This window comes from Microtus oregoni, unplaced genomic scaffold (genome assembly GCF_018167655.1).
Source record: "Microtus oregoni isolate MIOR12 unplaced genomic scaffold, Mior012 000007F_ref0000211, whole genome shotgun sequence".
In the NCBI taxonomy this organism is placed as follows: domain Eukaryota; kingdom Metazoa; phylum Chordata; class Mammalia; order Rodentia; family Cricetidae; genus Microtus; species Microtus oregoni.
This window is the reverse complement of record NW_024543066.1, coordinates 39,810,476-39,830,942: the sequence shown is the minus strand read 5'-3', so window position 1 is coordinate 39,830,942 and position 20,467 is coordinate 39,810,476. Positions and strand designations below refer to the sequence as shown.

At 44.8% G+C, this 20,467-nt stretch overlaps 1 protein-coding gene across 3 annotated transcripts in view; it reads right to left on the bottom strand.

Annotated features, from left to right (window-relative positions):
* The window catches only part of Adgrf5 (adhesion G protein-coupled receptor F5), a 94,768-nt gene that overhangs the window by 61,807 nt on the left and 12,494 nt on the right, over positions 1–20,467 (bottom strand). For 2 of the 3 annotated variants that reach the window (XM_041655811.1, XM_041655813.1), the window contains exon 1: positions 3,235–3,449. The exons of the other annotated variant lie outside the window; for it this stretch is intronic. The gene's annotated coding sequence lies outside the window, so the exon portion shown is untranslated. Of the gene's footprint in view, positions 1–3,234; positions 3,450–20,467 lie in introns of those variants that run through there. 3 annotated transcript variants of the gene reach the window in all.

The window sequence follows — 20,467 nt, the reverse complement described above, 5'->3', positions numbered from 1 at the left end:
CCAAGCAACGTGAACTGAAGCACAGGACCGGCAAATCCCTTGTGCACTTACCGTGTGCCCACGGCCGGTTCACGCACTTAACTGAGCATATCCTGTTTACTGGGACATCTAATCAGACTCCGTAAGATCTGCAAGTAGCAGGAGTTAATGTATCTGTGTCAAGCCAGTGGGGTCATTTCAGTTTAAACGGGAAAGACAATGCCGCTGCGGGTGGGGACAGGAATGTCCTCTCCATCCTTGCCTGCCAGGATTCTAACCCAGAACACTCACAGCCAGGCACAGCTCCAGCTTTTCAGAATCACAACCAGGTACTGTCTGTACCTCACTTTGACCCCTCCACCCTTCACAGCCAGGATTACCACCCTCAGCCTTGAGAGCATAATGGAACCCCTGGGGAGATTGAAAGCAAACAACACACAGCAGAGGTTCCTTCAACCAGGACAGGGAAGTGTGTGGCCCTTGCACTGGTGTTGGGAAGCTCCTGGGCCAACAGCAGGTATCCTAGTCTGCCCGTATCCAAATGACGCCTTGACTTGATACACTTTCAGGACCCCCAGTAAAGCAGGTTGCAGAGCTACCCTGCTCAAGACAATCATGTCAATTCTTTCTTATCTTTTATCTTCACATTCCTGGCTAAGAAGGGGGCTGAAGAGCTCAAAAGAGATCTGAGTTCTCTGCTCTGAGCCCCGCAAGAGTCGCTGTCTGTATAAAGCTGGGCAAATCGTTAGCTTCACTTTTGTATTCCATGAAATGTGAATGCACTTCTCTGCTTTTATTCAATAAAAACACGAATCAGAGGCCAGCTTTCCCTGTGGCACAGTGAAAGAAGAGGTAGGGGTGTCTCCTGAGGGTGCAGAGGTTATTTATGAGACTGGACTGAGACCTACTGGAGGCAGATCGGCCTTACCACTCAGAAGGCGGCAGCCTGCGTGAGCGTCACTGCCCTGATGTGCCACTGAGTGTGACTACATCCTCCTGCAGCACTGGACTGCCCAGCATGCCCCCGGGTCAGTACAGCGGGTGATAGCTCTGACACAGGGACCATGAAAGCAAGTTGAGCCAGGTGGTCAGACCCAACAGCCCCAAGTGACCCTCGGTTTCGGGGTGCAGAAGTCTTGGACCCGTCAAGAGAATACAAACGAACAACTGAGCGAGGTGTTGTTACTCTTAGGGACTTTTCAGGTTTCCCTGTCTGCTTGTCCTTTCTGAAGACCCTCTGTGCTCCGTGACTCGTGAGGACTTCTTCACTGCAATTTTTTTCTTACTCTTTTATCTTTTTACAACACAGAGAGTGGGGACAAAGAGAGAAGGCTGCCTTTTTACAGAAGATTAAAATATTTGGAAGATGACCCATCAAGTAAAAAATCAAACGTCCTCCGCCTTCACCCAGTCTTCCCTTGGGCAACCACTTAGCAATTGAATGACTGACAGATCTGCACAGCCAGTTAATCTCTTTATCGTTTCCTCATTGTATATCTAGAATAAGGCTAACTCTGATGTCCTTCAAAGGCAAAGCCCAGACCACTAACAGTCAAAATTTCATCCGTAAGAAGTTGTTATTAATATTGTTAAGTATTATTAAGTACCCAAACCAAAAGCACCACAAAATAGAAAAATAGTAAAAAGAAATGGATTTTTTTTCATACTTTCTAAGTTCTAGTGAATTGTGCACACTGCTCACGTGCCACGTTATCCCAAGTGTCATCACAGGATGCTGACGTTGAGAACGTGTGAGACCCCATCCTGGCTCATTCTAAGAACCAGGAGATACAAAAAAAAAAAAAATAAGCCTTTAACTGGTACCACAGAGAATACTTGGTGGTATAATTGTGGAGGGAAGAGGAAACATATATTGAGGTGGTATAATTTAAAACTGTCAAGAGCTATTCTTCTACAGTAGGAATGTAGTCCTTTGCAATTAGAAAAAAATGACTCACTTCTGTCTTCCCAGTGCTCTGGACATAGAGGCAAAAGGATCACAAGTCTGGGGCTAGCCTGGTCTACGTAGTAAGTTCCAGGTCAACCAGTGCTATGTAGCAAGACACAAGACCCTGTCTCAAAAACTAGAACAAAAACAAACAAAACAACAACAACACTGCATTGGGCCCTTTAGAAAGGACAAAGTTATAGTGGAATTGCACATCCTGGCTTTCTTGTAAAAAAAAATAAATTAAAAAAATAAACTGGAAGCATGGGAGAAGGTAGAAGGGGAGGGGGAGAGGAGGGGGGGAGAAGGTAGAAGGGGAGGGGGAGAGGAGGGGGGGAGAAGGTAGAAGGGGAGGGGAGAGGTAGAATGGGAGGGGAGAAGGTAGAAGGGGAGGGGAGAAGGTAGAATGGGAGAGGAGGGGGAGCAGAGAAAAATATACAACTCAATAAAAACTAAAAAACAAAAAGATACAATCAAAACATCACTTTACCCAGAGATTATTGTCGTTGCCTCCTGAGCTGCATACTGTATTCTTTATATAGTATATATATATTTGTAAATATTCATATTTAATTTTTAAAAAGAAAGAAGAGAAAACCAAATGCCACAGAGATTTTTTTTTTTTTTTTGGTTTTTCGAGACAGGGTTTCTCTGTGGTTTTGGAGCCTGTCCTGGAACTAGCTCTTGTAGACCAGGCTGGTCTCGAACTCACAGAGATCCGCCTGCCTCTGCCTCCCGAGTGCTGGGATTAAAGGCGTGCGCCACCATCGCCCGGCGCCACAGAGATTTTTTTCCTACTTTTTACAACCTTCAAAGCAAGTCTGACTGGTTCTGAGTCCCACACACTTACTGAGCAACACACAAGCTCCTTTCCCCTCAGCCATGGCCTGGAGGTCTCTGCACCCCACCCAAGCGGCCAAGGCCTGGAGGTCTTTGCACCCCCCAAGCTCTGTCTCAGGAGTCCTCCCCTGCCTCAAGGGCAACATCCTCTTCCTCCGGACCACCACCACAGTCCATGGCTACCAGAACAGTAATGGTTCACCAATGCTCCTGACAAGTTTGGGACAGTTCAGGAAAGTAATCCCTACTAAAGAGAAAACCCTAAAGGATCCCAGGGAACTGGAGGAAGACCCCCTGAGCAGACCTCACTGGGAACTTCCAACAGTGCAATGATCTCACGCAATCTAAGCTACCAGGATCTGGACGATGCTGTAAAAAGAATGTCAAAATGCCTCAGGTTGCCAGAGGTCTTGCTACAAAGGGACAGAGGATACAGAAATAAGAATAAAAAAGAAAGAAATCCTTACCTGTCCACCACTGCTGTCTCCAGGCGCCTATTCTCAACAGATGTCTAGAAACGTCTCTGTTTTTCACTACGGGGCCATTGGCCCACAGCCTTCTAGGGGGGCCTTACAGACAATCAGGGGACTGCGGGACAGGCTTCATTGGGAACAGGACTGGCCACTCCTTTGCTCAGGTTTATCTCCTCCAAGCTGCACTCCTCCTAGCCTCACGGAGCCATCCGCCAGAGCCTCTCTGCTGTTTGAAAAACAAGAAGCGATTTCCTGGTCTGCTTCCCCGGATGGCGTATGCAATTTCCCTCACGCCCATGGGAAGTCCTTCAGGTCCTCCTATTGAGAAGCCTCTCCAGCTAGTGGACAGACTTGTTTGAGCAATGCCCCTTGTTCTTGCTTTCCTTTCTCCAAAGGAGGGTAAAAAAAAAAAAAAAAAATTTTAAATACAAATAGTGCAAACCAAAAATGGGTCAGCACCTAACAGTAGACGTGGGTCAGGTAGACTGCCACCTCTGTGTGTCTCCTCGTACTTGACTACTGCCAAGTTTTTTTCCTTCCTTTTTGAGCTTTGAGTATTGTTTTGTACACCCCCTCCCCACCTGTTTTTTTAACTTGATCACAATGACTGCTATCTTTTATTGAGCATGTCTACAGACTAAGTTTAAGGCTTTAGCCACACATATTAGGTTCACTTACTCTTAATGATCCTATCTTATGAAAAGCACCATTATCGTGTACTGGGAAAACCAAAGCCTCGCTGAATTACACAGTATACCCAGGTCACAAAGGTGAGGACACCAGAGCTCAAGGAGAAGCTGCGACTTGCTTGGGCTGGAATAAACATGGAACGTGGTATGTTGTCATTAATTAAACTTTTTTTTGTGGGAAATGCTGCTCAATTCCTGAAACTCTGTCCACACAAGGTTTGAAAAAAGTCCTGCCTGTGAGGGCCTAGGAACCTATGTGGGAAGAAAGCAACCCCGGATGGTCCCAAGTATTAAAGAAAACTGTGTACTGTCAGGCCAAGGACCCCAGAGTCCGAATGCAAGGATTCAAACCAGAGCCCACCAATGTCTGTTCACACAGTCACATGTATATGACTTGATGGTATTGGAACTTAGGTTTACTGTGTGGAACTGTGATAAAACCATATAGAATTTATAGGCTTTGCTGTAGATTATTTGAAAGAGCTAAAATCCTGGGTGCACGTGCATACATACACACACACACACACGCACGCACAAAATGAATTGATAAATAAAAAGTTTAGAAGCCTAGGCTGGAGACGTGGAGCCTACTTCCTCTATCTAGTCTCTCCCCCGCTCCACTCTGTCCCCTTTCTCTCTGTACACCTTGTCTGTTGACCATGCTACCTCTGCAGGGCAAATGGTGATAGTAATCAGACTAGAGACAAAAGCTAGGTGACATCACTCTTCAGGGGTCAGTCCTGGGAGTCCCAGAAGATTCTAAAGTCTAAAGAAGGATGCTCAAGATTTTTTTATATATATAAAATAGTGTAGCATTCACTCATAACCTGTATGTGTATTCCCACATACATTAAATTACTTATATTACTCCCAATAGCCAATGTAATATAACTGCTACATACTGATTTTGTATAGTTCAGAAAAAAATAACAAACAAAAAGGGCCTGTACACATTCAACACAGATGGAATTTTCCAAACATGTTCAATCCAAGGTTGGTTGAATTCAGGTATATGAAACAAAAAATATAGAAAACTATTTGGGCAAAAAGAGCATGAGCCCTATAGTTAGTGTTATTCCACATCTATGCTCTCAGCGTGAACTGGGTATTTTTTTTTTTTGCCCGAAGAAAGAGCTTTCTATCAGTGTGGGCTACTGCGAGATCCTCCTTCTCTCTTTCCTTCTTTCTTTCTTCCTTCCTTTCTTCTTTCTTACAATGCTCACCTGCTTTAGTGGCGGTATTGCAGTTTGCTCTTTGATGTGAAACGGGAATTGACTTTCCCTTTCCTCCCCTTGCCCACAGCCTCCTGTTGTCACCTGGAACACTCTGTGCTCACTACACACTGTGCAGGGAAAACAAAGCCTGGTGGGAAATGGGCCTGCCATATGGTCTCGTCTGCCGCTCAGAGTCGGCTGTGATAGAGCGCCTTGCCTTGCTGTGGCCGCAGGTGGCTTTGACCATCCCAGACGCCTTTCTCTTTAATTCTAGAATGTTGCAGTTGTTAGCAAGTAGAACTCAAACTTCTGCAAGCAAACTACGGACACGGTCGGAGTAAACAATCCATCTGCTGTGTTAGGCATGCCCGTTAACAGAAGTGTCTTACGTACCAGTGTGACCATGAAGAGAGAGACCTCCTGCTCGCTTGGGTGAGATTTCAGAGGCCATCAACATGCCTTGTCCAACATGGATCCAGCCATTTTAGACTTTTCTTCTCCCTTCTTCACCCAAAATGCTACTTTCTCTCTCTCTAAGTTTAAGGGTCTTATTTTCTCCAAAGACCCTCCTGACTCTCCTACCCTAAGCCAAGTGCCTCCCCTACCCCTCTCCCCAGCTCCACCCATCTCATACTGTGTCAAAGGAGTCTTTGCTGCTGCTATTCTGTAGCCAAATGATTAGTTGACTGCATTGACTATAAGCACTTCACGGGCAGGGACTAGTATGATTTATTTTATACCCAGGTCCTATTTTAGAAGTGAGATGTAGTAGAAGATCAACAACAACAAGAAGCTGCTGAAATTACGTTGTGCCCTGTCGGTTCTCACAGCTGGCTCCTCCTCGCAGCAAAGTGTCCCATGGCTTCAACTTTGGAATGATTCTCTGTCAACACGTATCCTGAGGTTTAAATGTCTGTATAATGACTCACAGATACCGGTCTCTATTATGGACCTGCAACTCTGCCCCATATACCCAACTGCTGATGTATCATTTCCAGCTGAGAGTTCAACAGGACCCCAGGCTGTGTGTGTCCAGAATGAAATCCCTGACCTTCCCTCCAAATGAGCTGTCTCAGGGGTCTTGGTCATCCCCATCCTCCGGCTAACCCACACCCAATCCCTAACAGCCTCGCTGGTATCTCTGGTAACCTTTATTCTGCCAGAATACAAAGACCCCAAAAGAAAAAAACGATAACCACTAATTCCATGGAGAAGACCATTAATATTTGAACATAATACGCCACCACAAATCACAGCCCAAAGCAGTAAACCCAAAAAAGTCCATGTAAAATCGACTGGGAAAACATTCCCACTTCCACTTCTTGGCTGGCTCAGCCTCATTTTTTTTTCCCAATCCATAAGCAGGTGTTGGCAAGCCTTTTGACCAATGTGGCCCAGGGTCAGCTCTGTTTTGCTATCCTCACGTCTCTGCCGCTGACCTTTCTCTGTGTGAGGAAGGCAAGGGCAAACAGCTAAGCTGTTTTATAACATACAGATGGCTTTATTGCTATCTGCGGTATGCAGAGCCTGGCAGAGTCTACACTAAAGGCACCGGACGTTCCTGTGCTCAGCAGCCCCCTCCAAGGCTGTGGTCACACTGGTAACACACCCCTTCTTCTAAGGGTCTGCTACTATAAATCTCTCAGAGAGTTGTGGCCATTGCAGATCTCTTGTCTTCCATCTTATAAGACAGCTGACCAGCTGATGCTTCTTCTCACTACTTTGTGCCTCCACTAAACCCCAGCCTCTGCCAGAAAGCCCAAACACTCTCCAAGTAGAAACCTGCGCTGGATAATGCTACCTTCCTGGCCTGTTCCTGGGAGAGGGAAAGATGAGGTGTGGCTCTGGACAGTTGCCAGCAGTAACCCTCACTTGACTCTTATTGACCTCTACTTTGGGGAAGCCCACATGAACCCTCAAACACAATTTCCGGTTCTCTAAGGTTGCATCATTCCTAGAGGGGGGAAAAAAATTGCTGATTGGTCCTATGGCATGACATGTGTCATACATGTACTTCAGCTGTGATGCATGTGGCATCAGAGTTACTGGGGCACTCATTATGTTTGTCACCCACCCTTCCAATAGTTACTTCCTCCCCTAGTATCGTGAGAGCAGGGTCTCTCATGTGAAGAAGCTGTGGGTCTCTCAGCCTGGGAAGGAAGCTGTACTTTCCTTCTTGAGGTCTACATGCTTTTTTTTTTTATTTTGCTTTGCTTTTTTTTATGGAAAAGGTTTTATTTGGCTTACATGTCCCAATTCACAGTCCAGTGAGGGAAGCCAAGAAGCAAGAACTCAAACTGGGTGGGAATCTGGAGGCAGCAACTGATGCAAAGGCCAGGGAGGCATGCTGCTTACTGACTTGCTCCTCATGATTTGCTCAGCCTGCTTTCTTATAGAACCCAGGACCATCAGCCTAGGGTGGTACCACCCAAAATGGGTTGGACCCTACCACATCAATCACTAATTAAGAAAATTCCCCACAGGTTTGCCTACAGCCCAATCTTATGGACGCCCTTTTCTCAACTGAAGTTCCCTCCTCCCAGACGACTACAGCTTCTGCCAAGCTGCCATAAAACTAGCCAGCACCACGGACCCTTGTCAGCTTGACACATAAACACACCACTGCTAAAACATGGCCTTTCCTTTCTTGTGCAATCCCAAGATCACACATTAAAATCAACATTACAATATGAAACATTTTATCCTCTTAAAATGTCTCATAGCCTTACACATTCAAATGCTTTAAAAAGCTGCCTCTTTTAAAATATCCAGTCTCTTTTTAAATACAAAATTTCTGTAAAGCTCCAAAATCTCTTTAAAAGTTTAAAGTCTCTCAACTTAGGGCTCCAGCAAAATCAAAAACAAATGTTTTCTTATTCTGAGAGGGAAGAATCTGGACACAGCCACAATCAGATGGAAACCAAATTGCACTCCGCCAGTGTAAATAAAGCAGTGTTCAATGTCTGGGGAGGTCTACATGCTAATGCCTGTGCACGCTGGTCGTGCACCTTGGTGCTTTTGTGGTGCATGTTGGGGCAGGTGCTGTGCATCCGCAAACACTGGACTCCAGGTTCTAGACGCACTTAGAAGTGTGTCTCCTGTGCCCATTCAAATACTCTCAGTTCTTTTCAGTGCCTCGTCATTTTCCATTGAACCACCACCTTTTCATAAAAAAAAAACAAAAACAGTCTTTTTAATAGGAATTAATTTCCTTCAAATTTACTAAGGTGATTAGCATGACTACTGAACAGCCACATTGCCAAGCTACCAGAGAAATAGGAGCCAAAGGTTCATGCATGGCAAGAGAAAAATCAAAATCAAAAAAGATTAAGGAAGCCCAGGTAGCCAAGTTTCGTTTCTGCCACTGTGATAAAAAAAACACTCTGTCAAAAAGACTTGATGAAAAGAGGTTTATTTGGCTTACAGTTTCAGGTCATAGACTATCATTTTGGAGGAAGACAAGGGAGGAATTCCAGCAGCTAGCCAAATGGCATCCACAGTCAACCATAGTGATAAACCAAAACACTCTTGATACCTGCTTGCTTACTAGTGTTCTTTACCTAATAAGAGTTCGAGCCCAGCCTAGGGAATGATACCACCAAGAGTAGGATGATCTTTCGACGTCAAATAACATTCAAAACAACCCCACATAGACATCCTCAAGCCAACCTGACATAAACAATTCCTCTTCTAGGTGACTGTTGACTTGACAATGAAAACTAAGCATCAGGTGACTGTCCCAACTATCTGTGTTATGGGGACGCTAAAAGGCTTAACCGAGGTGACAGTCCCTTGTTAGTGTCAGAGCTAGAACAGAATTAGCTCTTCTGTCTTTCCATGCAGTTCTATTAACTTTATATCCTAGTGGCATTCCCTTCAATCATATTCCCTCATCCTTGATTTCCATGGAAAAGGAAGCAGTTAACAGTGAGTCACAGAGGTAAAGTCACATGGCAACTCTGTCCTACAGAGGGCAATGGAGTATCTACCAACATGCATTCCTTCTCGGTTTATTAATACAGATAGTGACATTTTCTATACATGTTCAAACCACAGTTCCCTTAATAACGTCATTCCTGCTGCCAGGAAGCACCAGGGACTCATTTCCTCCTTCTTCGCCAGCTCCTAATCACATACACCACCCAGGTCTCAGCCTTTCTTGAGTTCTCAGAGCAGCAGCACCGTAGAGGATAAAGACAGAAATTTTTTCAGACAATGTCCACAACTAAACCTTTCTCATTAGCATGTCAGCCAGCCAGCCTTGTCCCAGGAAGAGCTCCATCGATATAACTTAAGATTAAGAGCAGATAATGCCATGGAGTTGCCTGGTCCTCCCTGGATAATCCGTGCCTATAGTGGCTCTGATGCTTCCAGTCGGCTCGCACCTGATTCTAACTAGAATGATGCCAGATAGTGGGTGAGCATCACAAGAGCGTGTGAAATAGAAAGCTGGCCCACACCGGAGTGGATTCTAGAACCAAGCAGAACCCAGCCATTAGGAGCCATCCTCTGATGCCTGTGAACCCCTAAAAGCATGGATATTCTCCTGGGCTACTCAGCCCAGAGTCCCCACTCCCCACATCAGTTGTGCCTGTGTTGCCCTAACTCCGTGCAAATGAAAATGGAAGTAAACGAAACAAAGAAGTGGGGTTGTGAATTCTGTGGGACACATACAGGAAATGTGAGTGTGACCAGTAAGGGGTCAGGGAGTGATTGAAGATGTATTTATAGAACATGCTTGGAGTGACACCGCCCTGGCAGGGCTTCCATCACTGCTCCAGTGGATGGCTCTGTAGGCTCACCACCCTTGGTCCAGAAGACCTGTCTCCTCTTCCTTCCCAAACACGGCCCTTTCATCTGCTCTTCGTTCTTTAAGATAACATAACATTCTATTCTCTATTCCACTAATAAAAACTCCACATTCTCCTCGAACGTCTCAGGGATCTGTCGCTTCAGTTCTCTCTCAAGGACATTGTTAACACCCCTTTATCTCTTGCTTCTGTGTTGCAATATTTCTACATAGATGCAGATAGTCACCCATATGTGATTATCTGAGATGAAGGGACCATTTCTGATTACAGAAAGAGGTGATGCCAAGCTTAGATTAGTCCTCTTAGTGGTGTTTTCTTTATGATTTGTCCTAACTTTTTGTTTTACTTATTTATGTATTTTTAATTGAGAAAGCGTCATGGTACATAGCTCAAGCTGGCCTCAATCTCATGGGACTTCTCTGTCCCAATCTCCTGGCTGTTAGGATAACAAGCATGAGGCACAGTGCCTGGATTCATGACTTAATTAGAGCCAAACAGTATTATTAATAATAAAGGACACATTAAATAAACTTGACAGCTCTTCCCAGAGCCTGCATCCTCCCATGGGAGGATGCTGAGCAAATTTTAGCACGTTGTAATACCACTGACCTGAAACTGTAGTGACCGGCACAATAGTGGTCTGAACTAAATGGCGCCATGTGGCACCAGAACAGAAATGGTCACTTCTGTTACCAGAGTGTGTGTGTGCTTGTAGAAGTCAGAGGTCAACATGAGTTGACATCCTTAGTACCTTCTCACCTTATAGATTTTTGAGACAGCATCTCTTCCTCAACCTGAAGTTTGCTGATTCAGCTAAACTGGGTTGGCCAGTGAGCTATAGGAATTCACCTGTTCCTACCCAGGACCCCCCCTCCCCAGGACAGGTGTTAAAGATGCCTAGTAGGGTGCCTGGCTTTTATGTGTGTTGAGGGTGAAAAGTCATTTCACCTACCATGTCATTTTCTCAGCCTCTCAGTGGCAGGATTTGAAGCAAACAGAGAAACCTATGTTCACTGCCTCTCCATATCTGAAATTGTACTTTCAGAAACAAGTGGTTTTAAATGGAAGAAGATCTTGTCCTCTGACCCACAGTTTTGAAGGGCTGGCCTGTTGTCCATTTCTATTACCCATAGGTTGTATATTAATGTGAATTAGTGTAGGTTTGGAATTTATTTTATATAAAAGAACCTTAAGGGACAGAGGGTAAAGAGAAGCAAGCAGGTCAGGAGGCAGGAGTTTGAGAAGCACCCGAGGGCCGCATGGCATTTGCACACACATTCATCCGCTTCCTGCTAACTCTCTGTGAAATCTGCAGTCACATATCCAGGCCATTCTGTAACTGACGCAGTTTATCAAACTGGCCACCACACAGCCCCCGCCTCACTCTTAGCAGCCAACTTGAGAAAGGTCAGTTAAATAGAACAGTTCCTTGTTGTTTCACTTGCGTCTCTACGTTTTTTGTTTTCCCTGTCGTTTAGGATGAAAATGCTCCCACTTCTCCTGATAGCTTCCTTCCTTCTCCATGCTCTGGTCTCACTGCCTTTCTCTCTAGGTGTGAAAATCAGTCCCAACAGTGTGCTCGACTGTGGCCTTTCGAACTTTGCCTTTGACACAGCCCTTTCCTCTCCCCTGACTCACGGCAACGCTCCTCTGTTACTGTCACAGCAACTACCTCTTCTCCAGCTCCATCACCAGTCACAAAAAGAAAAAGTAAGGGCTGGGGAGCCAGCTCAGTTGGTAGAGCTCTGGCTTAATATATTGGTCAGGGTGCTCTAGAGTTATAGGCTTATAAAATGAATCTCTCTATCTCTCTCTTTATATATACTCATTTTATATGTAATATATTATGTAAATAAACATATAGAGATTCATTTTACAAATAATATATATTTATATATATGGAGAGAGACAGAGAGAGAATGGGGATTTATTAGAATGGTTTATAGGTTGGAATCTGGTTAATCAAACAACAGCTGGCTGTGAACGGAAAGACCAAGAATCCAGTAGCTGTTCCATTCACAGGGCTGGGTGTCTCAGCTGGAGTCCCAAAGGAGTAGATTCTTGTTCTAGGAAGGGGATGGATGTGCTAACAAGGTGAGGACAAGCAGGCAAAGGGGAAAACTGCTTTCCAAGCCCTTTCGGCAGAAGGTGTGACCCAGATTGAAGGCATAAGTCATCCCACCTCAAGATCTGGAATAGAAGTTGATCTTCCTACTTCAAATGGAGCAAATAATCCTTCAGTGATATGCCCTCCATTTTTGGATTTAGTTAATTCCAGATGTAGTCAAGGTGACAACCAAGAGTAGCCATCACAGCTAAAATGCACAAAGCCATAGGTTCAATCCCAGCATCATAAACTAGAAGTGGTGTCGCACACCTGTTACCCCAGCACTAGGGATGGGGAGGCAGGATAATTAGAAATTCAAGGTCATCTTTGGCCACACAGTGGTTCAATACCAGCCTGGGATCTAGGAGAGCTCATATAGAAAATGAAAAGAAGGAGCTGGGAAGAAAGGCTCATTGACAAGCAAGTGTGTGGACCAGAATTTGGATCCTTAGAATCCAAGTAAATGCCAGGTGTGTATGGTGGCCTGCCTGTAATTTCAACCTCTGAAGGTGGAGACAGGGAATTCCTACATCAAACTGACTAGTTTGGCAATTTATGTCTGAGTTGTCCTCTGACCTTCACATGCTATGGCACACGTTGTGGCTCATGTGCATGTGCATATACACATACATACATACATGTGTACATGGAGGAACAAAGAAGACGCTTAGCAACTATTAAAAAGAAGGTGTTCAATTAATGTTTTTCAAAGAGATGAATGAGTATAACCGGAGACGGCTCTTTCGTTTCCTGGCTGCCCAGACCTGAATAATCACACAGAAACTATATTAATTACAACACTGCTTGGTCTATTAGCTCAGACTTCTTATTAACTAACTCTTATATCTTAAATTAACTCATTTCTATTCATCTGTGTATCACCACGAGATTGTGGCCTACTATAAGGTTTGAGCAGTGTCTTTCTCCTTAAGCAGCTACATAGCATCTCTCTGACTCCGCCTACTCTATATATCTCTGTTCATATTTCCCACCTGGCTTTATTCTGCCCTGCTCTTGGCCCAAATAGCTTTATTCATCAACCAATAACAGCAACACATATACAGAAGGACCTCCCACATCAAATGAGTAATCAAAGTCACGCTTTCTTTTACCCCCTCAGTTTTCAGCTGTCTAGGACACCTGCCATTAGCATAATTCAACACAGTCAGAAGTAATGTCAGGGTGGGACTTGGTGGCTGACTGTCTTAGTTACTTTGGTGTTGCTGATAATATACACTGACAAAGCAACTTAAGTAAGGAAAGCTTTCTTTTGGTTCATAGTGATCATGATGGAGATGTCAAGGTAGCAGTTAGAAGCAGCTGGTCAATTTGAGTATTCAGTCAGGAAGCAGAGAACAAACATTGCTTATGCTCAACCGGCCTTCTCCTTTATATACAACCCAGAATCTTAACCAAGGTAACGGTGTCGTCCACAGCAAGCAGGTTTTCTTTTTTTAATTAATCCAATAACGATAATCCTTCTTAAGCATCTCTCAGATCAAACAGATCATTGAGATTAACCCTCGCAATAACTTAGCCACAAGAGGTTTTCTATGACATTAAAACCCCAATGAAACCCCTATTATTAGAAGTATGACCAACTCTCCATACACAAAGAAATACACTACCATGTTCTATACAATATTTGGGTGAAGTAAAATTTTTCCTGGGGGAAAGTTCAAACTATAAGCTTTCCAAAATGTACAACACAAGGATAGCAATAACAAATTAGCATAGACTTCTGGTCAACCATAAAAGGGTTTCCCAGTAGTACAATTGCCACCCCACCCACCTACCTAAGGTTTTGCTCCAGGGTCTCTATCTTTGTGTTCTACAGGCATGGCCCTGTACTAACTCATCTCTCGATTCCACGGGAGATGATACAGTCTTTCTAAAAAGCTTCTTCAAGAATACATCACATGTCAGGCACCATGAAGATGCTTGCTCTAGACTGAAATATGGGAAGGACTGGCCAAGTACCACTCAATATCTATGAAAAACTACAATGGCTCTGAAATTCAGTCATCAAAAGGGGCCAAAATGAGGGTGACTGAGGAGAAGCCCCAAGTTATTGTTGGGGGTAGCAGTGGTGAAGATGGAACCAGAAGCACAAATAAGAATCGAACTTTCTGAAGTTTGACTCCCTGTGCTTTGTCAAAGGTCTGGAGATGCCAGACAGTGTGGCGCACTCCTTTAATCCCAGCACTCAGGAGGCAGAGGCAGGTGGATCTCTGTGAGTTTGAACCCAGCCTGGCTTACAGAGCTAGTTCCAGAACAACTACAGCTGTTACACAGAGAAACTCTATCTCAAAACAACAACAACAACAAAAGATTGAACATATGAAGAAGAATCTAAAGGCCTAGAGACGAGGAAGGCTAAAAATTGAGGATCTGTGAGTACACCTTGAGGAAACAGTAAGAAAGGTCCAGGGGGAGCAAGGACCCCACTTTTTCGTTATCTCTTGGGAATCATTGAAGAGATGTGAGGACATAATTTCCATACTCTATGTTAGTGGCTCACTCATGTTCAGAATAACTTGTTGGTTTTCACACTGGGAAAAAGCATTAGTGACTTGCCTATAAGTCATCTGAATCCTTTGCCTCCCCAGACCTAAGTCATGGAGATGCCCCTGCTTACATGGGCACAGCACACAGGGATGGTGCCTTCTTTGTTCACTGGTACGGGGACCTCTGATGCAGGAACTGACCTTGCGGTTGCCCTCCTAATCAAGCTGGTGACCGTGAAGATGAATTGTCCTTGGGTTCTAGCCCGACACTGTTTTCCAGGCAGGGCAAGAAGTTAAAGGGAAGGGTGTTTGTGGTGGCTGCTACTGCTCTTTGATGCGTGACCTAGCATTGTGCAAACTGGTGCCTTGCCCTGTGGAGTCTGCCCATCCTGCCACAGTTCTGATGACATACCCCAACATAAGGAAGGGCCTGCGTTTCCAAGTTCAAGCCTTTTCCTAATTACGTTGACTTTGGTTTATCAGTGTTCGCCTCTCAGGAGCAAGAAGCTATTTTTGGACTTGGAGGTTAGTACACAATTATATGACTATTCCAGGCCCACACCCCTCGAGCTTGCCTCATCTGACCTGGAATGCTGATATGGGAAAGCCATTTAGATTTTTAGTCTAGCCACACAAATACATACATGAAGGTACAGATGTGTGTGTGCGCGCGCGTGCGCACACACACACCTGGATCTCATACACAGTCAAATTTCACACTGGAGCTGGAATGAAGGAGGCAGCAGATACACACATGACTATGGACCGCGAAGGATTGTGGTATATTTAACAACTAGCCCAGATCTTTACCTAAATTCTTCTCTTTTCATTGAGCTAGTCTCCCCTCTCCCCCAAGTGCTAGGGACTGAACCCAGAAATACACGTTATTTAAGTTCTTTAGCACGGTTATATCTTCTGTGATACTCCCTTATTTTTATTTGAAAACATAATTTTCTTTTTCCTTTCTTTCTTTCTTTCTTTTTTTTTCTTTTTTTCTTTTTCTTTTTTTTTTTTTTTTTGAGACAGGGTTTCTCTGTATCTTTGGGACCTGTCCTGGAACCAGGCTGGCCTCACAGAGATCCACCTGTCTCTGCCTCCGAAGTGCTGGGATTTAAGGCATGTGCCACCACGGACTGGCCCAAACCATAATTTACTTGACTAATTAAATTGAAAATTATTAACTAAGGTGGAAAAAATTTCTTGTCACAAATACTATTAATCCAGTGAAATATTTAAGTATGAACTAAAATTTGTACTTATTAAATTTTAAACACAAACAGAAACTCTCACAGTCACAGGATTTTAGAACTGGAGTGATTCCTGCCCAGTTTGTCTTTTCAACCCCGTGCTAGCGTGGCTAGCTACTGTTTCTGAAAGAGCCACAGGTAGCCTACCCTGGCCTTGAACACGCTGTGTAGCTAGAGATGATCTTGAACTTCTGATCTTCCTGCCTCGGCTCCGACCCAAATGCTGGGATGGAGGCCACCATCCTGGGTTTATTTAATGCTGGCGATGGAGTTCTTGGTTTATGTTAAAACAGTGCTCTGTGTTCCTAGCACCAGAGCTTACTTTAAAGAGGATCTATTCTTCCAGGTCCAGGTCCTCTGGAAGAGCAGCAAGTGCTCTTAATTGCTGAGCCATCTGCGTTACCCCCCAGGACTGTAGGATTAAAAGCAACAGAGTAGCTGAGTCTTTCTGTGCCAGGAGCATATGAATGAAAGTTGCCTGAATTAACTCCAGCATAGCATACATGCCTTTTTCTTCCCTTGAGACAAGGTCTCACTGTGGAGCCCTGGGAGGCCTAGGTAGATCAGGCTAAGCCCAAATTCACAGAAATCCTCGTGCTTCAGCCTCCTGAGTATTAGGATTAAAGACCTACGCCACCACCCCAGGCTAGAATAAACTTTAAACAAAAAGGCACAGCTACACTAACTAGAAGCTTAGGTAATACTGCTGAACTCTGCTGTGAGCAATTCTTCAGAACTTAGAATAGCAAAGGCTTTACTTGTTTTTAGCATTGTTCAGAAGTGCTACCATGTTCTGATCACCTTTTTCAGACTTTGGCTCCCCTTTTATTCATTTTAAATATTCCGCAATCGACTCCAGGATCACCGAGCCTCTATAAGGATCTCTTCACAGGAGGAGAGGGACCGGCTTTAAAGGTCATCCAGTCGTCTTAATTAGTGCCCATCTTGAATCCTTTCAGGACTCATGTACAAAGGTGGATGGAGGACAGACTTGTTAATGCCAAGTAGGAATGGGGAGAGAGCTCACAGAACAGGAAGGCTATGTGAATCCCAAGACTCACCAGGGTTTAACGTCTTCAGAAGAAGCTAATCCTACCTCTTCCTTTCCCCAGTCCCCCCACTTCCTTGACTGGCTCCATCTGGAAACATCTTCCTAACTAAGAGGAAGGAAAGCATCAAAATTCTCAGTTCCAAGCCCCCTGGGTCACTTTTTAAAAAGCAGGTCTGCAGAGCCTGGAGGCAAACAAGCTTCCACTCCACCTGACCCCGAAGGAAGGAAGCAGGAAGTCTTGCTGGGGAACAGGGGTGAAGCGGCCCAGAAGGACAGGCTGTTTCTTACCTCCTGACCCGGTCTCTAATCACGAGTGTGGAATGACAACCCCAGGGCAGAAGGCAGCGCCTCTGGCAACATTTGGCAACACCTCTCTCACAGTCAGAGGACTGATGTTTGTGTGAATAACAGACCACTCATTGGGAGCTGCAGTTGCCTCTACAAGACCTGCATAAGACCAAGCCAGGAAGCATTCTAAGTGTAGAGGGGCTCACAGCTCCCTCCCCCACTCCTGCTGCCCCCTTTCTGCCACAGGCAGTTGATGGCTCTTGAGGAAGGGAGAGACAGTTTTCTTTGAGGGTGTTGTCCCTGGTAGTTAGACCACGCTGCAGTACATGGCTCCACCCACAAGTATAAAGGCAGCGCAAATTGGACTCAAAAACAACAAAAAAATGATTCAAGGTTGGGATGGGTGGGAGAGTGGTGGGGGTAAGATATGGGAGGAGTTAGGGAAAAGGAATGGGGTTGAATATAACCAAAATACATTGCATACATATGAAACTCTCCAAAAGTAATGAAAATATTAATTTCATCAATAATTTAATTAAATTTAATTTATTAATTAAAATATTGTACTTATAAGAGATGAAGAAACAGCCCCAGCGGTTGCTACTGCCCTTGTTTACCTTGCCCGGCACAGCGTAAGGTTCCCATAGACCCTCGGACCATGTGCATCTTCATTTTTTTTTTTTTTTGGTTTTTCGAGACATCTTCATTTTAGAGATGAGAAAACTCAGTCTCAGCAAGGTAAGGGTGGAACCCTGAGCTTTCTCCTATCCAAGCGGGTGGGGATCAGCTATGGCTAAATTGTCTCATGTGTCTAGCACAGCAGATATCAGAGCACCAACACCTGGGTGCACATTCAGGTTCACTGATGCTTTCTGGGCTGGGGACCTTGTTCGGAGTTAGCAAAGTGCAGATGCTCACGCAGTACACTTAGACAGGAAAGCAATGGTCTGAGAGACTCAGTACAGGCACTGGGCCATCTAGATGCCAATCTATCTCTCATTTCTTCCTTCTATGTCTGCCTGTAGTACTAATCCCAACCTGTCCAGAAACCAAGAAGAAGCGGTAACTATAGCAACAGAAAAGTACTGGTTAGTCTCAGCTTCCCCTCCAGGTCCTTCTTTGTCTTTTGGTGTCCTGTTGAGTGCCCTATTCTATACCACCATGTCCTCAAGAAGGCATTGCTACAGAACAGGGATGAAACAACTCTCAGGGAAGGCTCCCCTGCTCCCTGCTGATCCTGGGGAGTATAAGGAAGCATCCCAGAGAAAGATATTGCAGAATTTACTTCCCTTCTCTCTGGCCAGGCTTCAGTTCAGTAAATGATTCCCCTCAGCTTCTGATCCAGAACAAACCATGTGCCTACAGCCATAGATCTTGCCAAGTTCTTATGACACTCCTCATCCTCCCAGCTCCTTGCCACTTTTTGCCCAAGAAGAACAACCATGTGGGCAGTTTTCCCATGCTTCAAGTCGCCTATGGAGTTAGCTGCCTCTTTCGTTAATTTGTCAGAGTGGCATGGCATTCATTTTCCCTTTTAAGATCTGACTGAAAGAGCAATGCAGACAAGTAAAAAGGCAATTTCTGTAATTTGATGAGCAAGGATTGTGTGAAGACCACAGAGGAGTGTGAGTGTGTGCATCTGGTGGAGGCATGAGCCGCTCCTTCTTCCCCCTTGTGAAACCCACCTCCTGCTCCTTACTCCTCCATCCTGGCTCAGGCCTCTTTGTGTTTTCTAAGCCAGGTTCTCCTATATCCGAGGCTGACCTTAAACTGGTTGTGTAGGCAAGGACAACCTTGACTTTCTGATGCTCCCATTTCTAGCCCCCAAAGACTGGGATTTCAGGCATGTGTTCCCATGACTGGTGCCACCAGAATTTTCGTAGCTACGTTAAGCAGTTTCACCCACTAAAGTGTCTGCTTCCCATGTGCGTCTTGGAGCCTCACAGCAAAGGGCCCTCAAGGACTGACTGCTCTACTTCCAACATAATAGTAAGCATCTTGAGGACCAGAAAGGTTCCCTACCAAGAGTCGCTTTGAGGAAATACAATTTTCCATTGAATTTATGTGTTTCAGAAACATGGACACCCTTAAACCTAGAAAGCCCATAAAACCAGTTCAAACACCATGTAAATTCTCTGTTAGCCAAATGACAGCATTCTGGTGGCTTTGAAAGTGGCATCCCCTTGTGCGTTTTGGTCAGAGGACAACTTCTGGGGTTTGGGTCTCTACTTCTACCATGCCAACTGAGCCAATCTGACAACCCCAACATTCCCCTTTAAATCTGAAGTATAAAAGATTTCAGTTGTTCTTCTGTGGCGTCTGGGCTCCTGACCTGCAGCCGAGAGATTTGGGAGGGCTTCAGCACCCCCTCTACCCCAACCCCTGTAAACAAAGCGGGAGGAAGGTAAAGGAACACACAGATTCCTCCCCATCCATTCTTCCTATCCTTTCTTGTCAGTGAATTTGGTTTCCTAGCTCTTCCTGCCTTATCTACCCAGGAGGAAATAACAGCCCTCAGGATATATTCTGTCTTTGCTAGCAGACCACACTCAGAGACAGGACACAGACCTCCTGTTTTCTCCTCCATGGTCCAGGCCACAAAGACTCAGTTTCAAATTCTCCAGGATATTATGGAAAGTTGCTTAAACGCTGCAGCGTGAAAGTCCTCCAAAGGAACAGATTGCCTGATTCAAGTGTTTGTTCTGGGCAACAACTGACTTCCTGCTTTGCAAACAGAGGTTTCAAAGGACCAATTCTTAAAATTCCTAAGAACCCTAGAAGTCACCATATTTTGACCCCTTACAGACCAAAATGAACCAGAAATATCTGGACTTGGGTTTTATTTAATTACAGAAATGTTTAAAAATAAAAGAGGCATGTACCACAAAGAAAAGATTTAGTGAACTTCTTCTGAGGACATTTCTAAGTAACATGACATAAGCATGATCCAAACGATTTTGTGAGGTTCCTGCCTTCACACGCGAGAGACGGACCTGGATTCACACAACAGTGGTTCTAGCATGTGGGTGTCAAATGGTGGATTCCATCAGGTAGTGTTGTAAAATCCTGGGGCCCGCCCCAGACTTTCCAACCTAAAACCAGCAATGGGGCTTGGCAACTAGCCGTCTACCAAGCTCCGCAGTGGTTCCAGGGCACATGGGAATTTAATGGTTAAGGAGAGACAGAAGATTGCCTTGTTCTGTAGTTTCTCACTCTTGAGAAGATGCTGAGGCTGCCTGACTCCCAGCCTGGAGTGAGACCATCAGGGCCTTGAGAGAAACTCTGGCAGATAGAGGTGCTCTTGGGTCAATCC